Genomic DNA, 9,398 nt, shown 5'->3' on the forward strand with positions numbered 1-9,398 from the left:
GAATCTCATTCAAAAGAAAAATGTATATTACCCATGTTTCTCTAGTTTTAGAAATACACTGAAATTTCTACTTCCTCATTCTCTCTAAATGCATGTTTTCTTAATAATCACCTACCTATACTTTTCATGGCAATTTTGAGGAATGCTATGTGTGTTTTCAATTGTTCAATGAAGGTAAGAATGCATTTTTCATGCTTGCTTGGAAAAACATTTTGGACCAAGGAATTGCAGTAAAGGGATAGGATATTTTTAACCTAATGCAAGGGTAAAGCAGTAGCACCTTGAAAAGAACTCTACCTCAGTTTCAACTGAATGGCATTTTTAAACGGCATCTTGAACTAAATAGCATCTTTGAGTTAAACAGAATGACTTTCTTCTATCTCCTTTCTCATAAGGTTTGTAGTAGTGTAAACATTTGTGACAGAATTAAAGCAGTATATCTTATGTTGATATAATTGAAAATGTTGTCCTTCCTAATCTAAAATATTACTTGAAAATATTCAGAATAAACACGACTTGCAGTGCAAGTATTTAAAAGTTAGGCCAAAATTAGTTTCAAGTCTCCTTAAATTCAAGAAATGTAGACAAACAGGAAAATCTTTATTTTGCGATTCATAGCTTAACTCAAACTTAGGTACTGCCTTTAGCATTCTTAAATATAGCAGAAAGAAGCTCAAAATATAGGTTTTTACTTCATGATGCCCTTTTTTATTCTGCTCTAATTCTGACTTCTGATAACAATTTTTGATTTTCTGCATGCTTAATTTGCAGGGAAGAGGACTGTTTGTGCCTAATATGGAATAAATACTACAGAAGTTTTGCAGAAGTGTAAAAAAAGTCAATATATCTAATTTAAGGCAGAGAGGTACCGCATAGAGACCCAACAGATATTCATCAGAAATCAAATAGGATTTTAACATCAGCATGTTCCCATAGATCTGAGCATTTGGGAACTCTCTATGGCCTTAAAATGACAAATGGTTATGTATTCCTATTGGATCACTTCTAAATAAGTAATATCCCATAGCCCTTATATTAAATGTGTAGGCTTCACAGATGCTCTCTTCAAATCAACTGATTATCGATCTGTACATGACATCACTCTAAAAGATGATCTTGGCTTGCAACACTCATACATAAATAAATACAAGAAAAGACCTGGGGTCCACCAGTTTCAACAGCAATATTCGGAACTCCTCTAACCTTTTTTAGAACAATTTTTTTTGTAATTTACAAAATTATGTAATTTGATCCCTGTTTTAGCTTACATCCCTCTACTCCCTTGTTATGGTTACTCGCCTAAAAAACTAAGGTCTCATTCACCCTTATGCCTGTGTAAACAAATAGATTTCAATAGCCAAGCTTGAAATTCAAAGCCATACCCCTTTTTACTACTGTATCACCATTTTGCTCTTCTATAAGTCACTAGAAATGGTGATTCAAAATATTGGTTATATGGTTTTACTTGTATTATTGTGTTGCTCCTTGGGACATTTATTTAAAATGGACTATCCTCAGCAGAAATATATTCATTTCCCCATTCTTAATTTAGCTTACTTTCACTGTCAGAGGTATGTTTTACTCTTACCTTTGTAATGAAAGAATGATTTATAGGACTGAACAAAAACCTTACATCTATAAATACCTGAATCTAAGTGATATTTGAATTCGAGAACATAACAGAATGATCAAAAGGAAAATTTATCAAATATATTCCATATATGTTTTAACTGAAAAGTTGCCCTTTGTTTGAGAAAATATTTATCAGATAATTATGATTAAACGATTTAATTTAAACACTGAATGTTGCAATGGATCTTTTACCATGTTGCCCCTGATGTTTTAACACTTGTTGAGTCAACTGGTATTAATATAACATTAGGAAAATTTCCCCTCCTGAGAGGAAATCTAGCTAAACAAAGTGATGTTTAATGTTTCATATTATATTTATTTAACTAAAATGGCTTATTAGATGTTAGACAGAACAGAGGTTAATGATCTTTGTTATTGGTATTATAAAAATTAAGAAAGAATAAAATAGGGTTAATGATGTATCCCATTATTGTTATTACAGGGAATAAACACATGCTGTTGTCCGCGGCACTGAAAAATTGGCCCTAAGCTGTAATTAGCAAAACTATATTATTGTCTAACCTTATGCTGTAATTAATTACTCATAACTGTACTTTTCTGTGTGGATTCTATGTGTTTTAGTTAGGTCTTCACCTCTGTATTTAAAAAAAGAAGGAAATAAACTCATATCTGATTTAATCCAACCATATAATAAAGCTGTTATTTATTGCATAAATAGAAAATAGGAGACTTCATAGGATAAAAGGTGACTAGGTAGAGGATAATCGGAATTTGTTCCTCATCTTGTCTTTTCATTTTCCCTTTTATTTTGAATATTCTTATTACAGCCAAGTGTCCACTGGGAATTAAAAAAAATCAACTGGTGAGATAAAACTATTTATTATTGGGTGTTTTTGTTATGATTGTGTGTGCCAGCCCAGAACAAGACCTTATTGTGCTAGGCTCTTTACAACAGAGAATACCAGATGGTCCCACCTCTAGAGAGTTTATAATCTGCATCAACAGGGTGAATGATGAAGCATAACATAAAACAGTAGTGTGAACAATGTGATGGCAGCAAACATTGCATTAGTTCCATAATTTCTTGCTGGAAGCAAGGAGGGAGGGGTCAGCATGTTTACTGGTGGATTACGTCTCACATGGCAGTGGTGATCTCAGCACTTTGCAGCACTGAGTATACCTTCGATGATGACCCTGGAAAGCAGCCTCATGGCTACAAACTTCCTTCCCCACCTCCAAATTGCTCCTGCAGCTCTGCTTGGGGGACTAGAAAGGTGCAGTAATGAAGAAAAGGGTGACTGATACGGGTGTCAAGAAAAGCTGAGATGAAACCTCTGTAATGGAAGGACAAGTTAGAACCAAATATGTAACCATATTTTTAGCTAAAGAGAATTACCTGGTTTGGCCACTTCTACTTTCTTATACAGGGAAGGTGGAGAGGGTGGTGCTGATCTCTTCTCCCTGGTATCAAGTGACAGGACATGTGGGAGTTGTTCAAAGCTACACCAGGAGGGTTCAGACTGGACATTAGGAAGCAGTTCTTTACCAGGAGGGTGGTCAAACACTGGAACAGGCTTCCTGAAAAGGCAGTTGATGGCCCAAGCCAGTCAGCATTTCAGAGACATTTGGACAATGCCCTTAACATGCCCTGAAGTGGTCAGTCAGTTGGATTAGATGATCGTTGTAAGTCCCAACTGGAGGAAGACATTTATTCTATTCTATTCTATTGTATTCTATTCTATTCTATTCTATTCTATTCTATTCTATTCTCAACAACAGCTCTTTCACTCACTGAAATGTAAGAAAAAGTAAGACCCTACAAAACATACAGTCCTGCTTTCCCCTACTGTCAATGAGAGCAAAGATATATGAGTATGTGATTTAAATTGTATTTGCTCAATTGAATGAGGTAATAATAAATAACAAAATAGCTACTGAAATAAGGACCTAAATTTAAAAAAAACCCACTTTTAAAGCAAACTTCAATAGTTCTGCCAGCTTTATATTTTATGTATTATAAAACAAGGCCCAAGTTTTAAAGAAATGGTAAAAATTTGTTTTCAAAAAATATTTTTTGTAAGTTTTGGACATTCTATTTTGTTTTATCGATCTAAATTTGTATTAACAACCTTTTTTTAAATTTAATTGTAATAATTAACTTTTCTAGCATAATTAATCAAAAAAGCTGAAACACTTTAAGTACTTTACGTATTTTTCAGGTCTGCTAAAATCAAGCTCTATTTTTATGGATTATATAATTATGTTGTGGAACTTTTACTGGGGACATTTTGAGGTAAAGACATTCTCAGAAAGAAGGACAAAATATAAAAAAAATAGAGGATGTCTACTTTTGATTTTTTACAAGTTTTCTAATACTTTTATACAGAAGGAATGCCAGCTGAAAAGAAGAAATTATGGGGGAAAAAAGACTGTAATACATTTTAATGAATGACTAATTTTTAAAGCATATGTATCACATACTGTAAGTTCTTTTTTTCCACTGAGTATACACACGTATAAGCATAATTCTCTATTTTGAACAGCTGCAGTTTTGCTGGATCCCTCATTTGTGATTGCTGCCAGGCAGACTAAATTCTAGTTCCATCTAATCTCTGCCATAAAGGAGCATGGAGGCTATTTAGGAAACACTGCTACATTATGCTCTGCGTAGCATATGGATTTCTATTGCCACTTGTCATTCATAATGTATTTATTTTAAGAAAATCTTTTATAATTTTCTGGCACAGGGAATCCTGACCATTGGGATGTCTATACCACATTACAGTACAAAAAATATAAAGAGAACCCAGTATGACTGAAGGTATGGATGCCTCTGCAGTATGAGCAAGCAGAGCTGATGCACATCTTACAAGTGTTAGCTCTTCCTTTAACTATGAAATCATCTGCTGGCAAAATGTCCTGTTTTGATTTGTTTTTCCTAGCATAAGGTAATGGCACACCAAATACCAACTAAGATAGCAAGGAGCAGACTGAAATATTCCTATTTCCTTTGCACCTGCCTCCTTGGATGGTCCTAGAAACAGGAATGGGAGTCCAGAAAAAGGGAGATGCCTTGAATATAAATAAAGACTACGCTGACTATTTCTCAGTAATTGCTTTGATGTCAAGACAAATGCTCAACTTGTGTTGTTTGACAATACTGTTCACTCATTTTGAACTGTGAAAGACAATTTTCTAACCAAATATTTGCATTTATTTGATTAATGGATGCTTGCAAAATCCATATTTTGTCAACTGTCTTTCTCTGTTGGATACCATCTTTTTAAGTCTTTTTTTTCCTAGGCAATTCATGAATTATTTTGTTAGCTACCACATACATTGTGCAGTTTGTCTGTCTCACCTGTTTAAAAATATTGGCGGGTATAAGGTCCTAGGGATGATGTTAGCAAAAGAAGAATGATTAATAAATTAACATAACATATATTGTATCACTGGAGAGAAGTCACTCCAGATTTTCTGCACTTAGTTAAATTTAGTGTGTAAACAGTAGTTTTCATGTGAGTTTGTTAAGCATCTCTTGCTCTTATATTATACAATCAGAATTTTAAACTTCTGTTTTGTGATTTGTGTTAAAGAGAGAGATGCAGTTTCAATAAGATTGAAGAAATTATTTGAAAGGTGTCAGATCTTGCCTTGTCTGGAATAAGCTTGTTTTCCAGAAGCAAGTATTTAGTACCTTCCAATGGTTAGTCTTTTACCCAGTTGTGTCAATGATACTGAGAAAACCCTGCCCTCTGTAAAAGAGTCTGGGCACTCACACTGTTAATCTTTCATTTGCAAATCTTGGCAAAAGTGAGTTGACAATTCTTATGACCTTAATGAATGAACAGATACAACCATAAAAAAACACATCCTTTGGAGAAACATTTATTTTACCTGTACTGCAATTATTTAATTTTTCTGTTGATGGGAATGAAGCCATTGTTTTCCATGTTGGTGTGTGCTGTATGAGCAGAACAGATAAAAGCAGAGAAAATTCTTGAATGGACAGCAAAAGCATATATCTAGCTGAGTCTGAGGACTTCAAACTTCAGTTTTCTCATCATGTAGCTCACTATTTTAAGCTTACTCCTTCACTGTCGTGCTGGTAAGGTACTTAATGCTTCCATGCAGCTATTTCTGTATATTTCTGTGTAGTCTGCTTTGCTTAAACAGACATGAGATATGTCTGCTTCTTACTTCATCTGCATATTATCTGTAGCAACAGGCTCCTCAGTTCAATGACGCATTTTGAAATGACGACAGCACAAGTTATGTCAGTAAGAAAATGTCCTAATTTTTTATTCGCATTTGTATTTGTTACAGAATATTTTTAAAAACGTGTATGCCTCACGCTTCAATTTATAAAATCATCCCCTTTTGCTTTTATTTCAAATTCAGTGAAGATATTTCTTGGATAAGGATGGTCTTAAGCGTTTAGGTTGTGTTTTGATTCAGAAGCCATAATATTTTGCTCCTGAAAACATGTTGAGTTCTGCAAATATGTGCATTATAGACACTTTTAGAAGAAGCTGGCAGTTAGGATGTAAGCTGAATTATTTCTTCAATAAACAGACTTTTAGGATATTTTGTACAAAGGGACAAAACTGGAGAGAACATTTGGTGAGTGAAGGAAGAGCAGTAACTCAGACTATCAAAGAGAAGATATTAAGTAATCATTATTTATATGGTGTTTTGTTTCCTTGTCCGTAGTCAGTCTTTCTGTAATTGTTTATTTTCCTGATAACTGTTCAATTTTTTCCTTTCATTGTTAGAATTATACTATTGACACAATAGATTAGTGTTTCCACGGACGTAACAAACAATAAGCCTAAAAGAAATCAGTAACATGAGCAGAATCAAGGATCCTTATGTTGAGTAGTATATTTTGCTTAGACAATGAATCCATATTTCTGATTCAGTCACTGTATGCCAGCATATTGGCCTATTGAATGGAGACTCAAAATGTCCAACTATAAGTAGCTTCCCTTGCAAAATATAAAGGGATTAGGGGTTAAACTTTTCAAGTCAGAGATTTTTTTTTTCCTATATGCCTAAAAGCCATAGGTCATGGGCTACTTCTGTTGTTTTCTAGTTTTCCATTATCAGCTATACTCTTGACATCTTTGACCTTCCACCATTCACCACTGAATGCCAGGTAACTTGTTTCATAGGCTAATTTTTCTTTTTCATTTTTCCACTTACATCAACATCCATGACTTTACAGCACTTTAGCTTCTCCAGTGAAGTATGGTGTCAAAAGGAAAAATTTCTAGAGCTACATTCGCAGCAGTGAACTTCCCAGGTCATCTAGCAATGTGTTTTCTCTGAACAGTTTGGATTATAATCTATTGTTACTTTTTCTGGGAAAGAGCTAGTAATTGGTATAACATCACTTTGGCTATAAGCATTCTTCTAAAACAAACAGAGAATTTTTGTGTGTGTATTTTCTAAAAATTATATATGTTAATTCCTTTTGTGCACTTTAAATTTGTCATCCTATAGAGAGTATAATGCACAGGCATATGGAAAAAGTGGGGAGGAGGTAAAAAAGTCTGTGCTCTTTGGCAGCAGAGAATATGGGAAGCAGTGAAGGGAGGTGCTGGTTTAAGGAGCATGGACCTCACCTTCTCTGTATCCATTTCCAAAGCATTGCTGCTTTATCATGTATTCCATCTTCTCTTCATTATGCTCCTAACCTGAGACGATAAAGAGTATCAGTCTAAAGCTTTGCAGTGAGGGTGATGCCTTGAAATGACTACCTGAAAACAGAGCCTAAACAACATTAAGAGAATAAAAGCAAGTATTTATTTGAAGGGCCTTCAAAGTACACCCTGGGCAGTCAAAAGCCTCCAAGGAGCTGCACCCAAGATGGACCCAGGGTCACGGGTTTTTCAGACTTTTGTAAGTTTGGTCCATTTGCATATCAGGGTTAATTCTCCACTTATAATTTCAGGTAGTGATGTAATTACCCCAAGTTTGCTCCCCCTGACAGAGGCTTTAGTTTACATATTTTGAGGCCTGGGACAAAAAGGTGTCCCTGAGTTCAGACCCAGAGAGGGTTTGTAATGTCTAACCAGCATGAGAGAACAGTAGCTAACAGGCCATATGAAGTTTCTGAGTTACATACTAAGCAGTACAGGATTTGAAAAATATAAAAGTTAAACCTAAGGCATCAAGGGAATTATTCTTTTGTCCTCTGACAGTGGCCTCATCAAATGCCAACAGAGAAGCATAAAAACACTGAGGTTGGGTGTACATTACCTGCACAGTAAGAGGGGGTTTTACTGTATTTATTATTTATTATTGAGTTCAGACTCAACAGGCTCACAGCATGCAGATGTGAAGGGGTGGTCCCCAGTTTCTAAGTTAAACATCTGGTATCATCTGAGATGTTCTGAGATACCTGGGATAGTCAGGTTGATGCTATGAAGAATTTTTGCCTTTTCTTTAATACCCCTGTTATACCTTTTTACAACTTCTGTATTCTTAGTGCTTTTTGCCTGCATTCTTGGACTTGTTTGTCAAGCTAGGAGTCAAAACATTTTAGAAACGTCGTAGCTAAGGATCAGTGTGCCCCAGGCCCCAAGGTCCTCTCCAGAACACATTCTGTAAACTAAGATAGAACCATCCAGGAGAAGGTTCCTTGGGGAGGGGGGGCTCACTCGAGCCTCTCATTGGGGAATCTTTGATAGATATGCTAATTAGAAAAACCTATAATGTTATACCCGATCTTTTGGGGGGGCATTTTTGTGGGGTGCATTTCAATGCATTCAACCTGGACATGTGCACCTAAGGATCCTTAAAATAAACTAAGGTAAAATCCCTTTTCCCCTTCTAACCGTGTATGACTCTTGAGTTTAAGACCAGGAAAAGGCATCAGTGTGGAGACCCCTTTATATTTCCTTCTTGTTTCTTTTATCCAAGCCTGAGTAGAAAGGTTGTGGACCAATGTAACTGGAAAAAAATTCAGAAATATATATTTCTGCATTATAAATTCAATCTCTAATGAAGTGCTATTTATTTTTTTTTCAGATTCACTTATTTTTCTGTGTTTCTTGGTACTTGTGCACCTTTCAGGAAATCCCAGTGAGCCAGTACTACTGAGAAACAGCAAATAGCACAGGGACAGGAGTGAGCCATGGCAAACCACCAAAATTTAGGTTCTTTCTCGAACTTGCAGTTTGAAGTCCAAATTTGAAGGAGATGTCCTGTTGTCCTGTGTTTACGTGTAGGGGAGGCTAATCTTGTGTTGAGACTTGAGAAAAAATAGCAGAACTCTTGTACCTTCTTCTTCCCGTAGTCCTCCAATAACATGTGCATTGTTCACTTTATAGTGCATTGTCACAATTCTCTCCTGGCTTCTGCATCTTGCTAGAAAGGTATTCCCACAGGAAATTGGAGAAATCCTGCAACACTGCACTGAGAATGATAGGTGTGCTATAGCAAGAGGTCAGAAGATGGAGATTAATGAGAAGGAAGCAAAATGTCAGCAAATCTCTGCCAGAACATCTATGCTATCTACAGGAGGAAGTGAATGATGGGGAAGAGGGATAAAATGCATTTTTTTTTGCTGTAAGAAAGGCCAGAGGTGACCTTATCCTAGGTTAGTAGGATGTGTTCAAAAATGAGACATCCATAGCTCTCAAAGATTAAAAGTTCCCTTTTATTTTTGCTGTTGATGAGGAAGATAATAAAGCTTTTGAAGAGGCCTAATGTAGCAAAAGTTATTAGTGAAGGACATGACATCAGTAGAATTTGAAATTTATTTAGCAGAGGCAAGGAAATATAACCTGATATTGGAT

The sequence above is a fragment of the Corvus brachyrhynchos genome, unplaced genomic scaffold (assembly GCF_000691975.1).
Source record: "Corvus brachyrhynchos isolate BGI_N302 unplaced genomic scaffold, ASM69197v1 scaffold115, whole genome shotgun sequence".
Lineage (NCBI taxonomy): Eukaryota > Metazoa > Chordata > Aves > Passeriformes > Corvidae > Corvus > Corvus brachyrhynchos.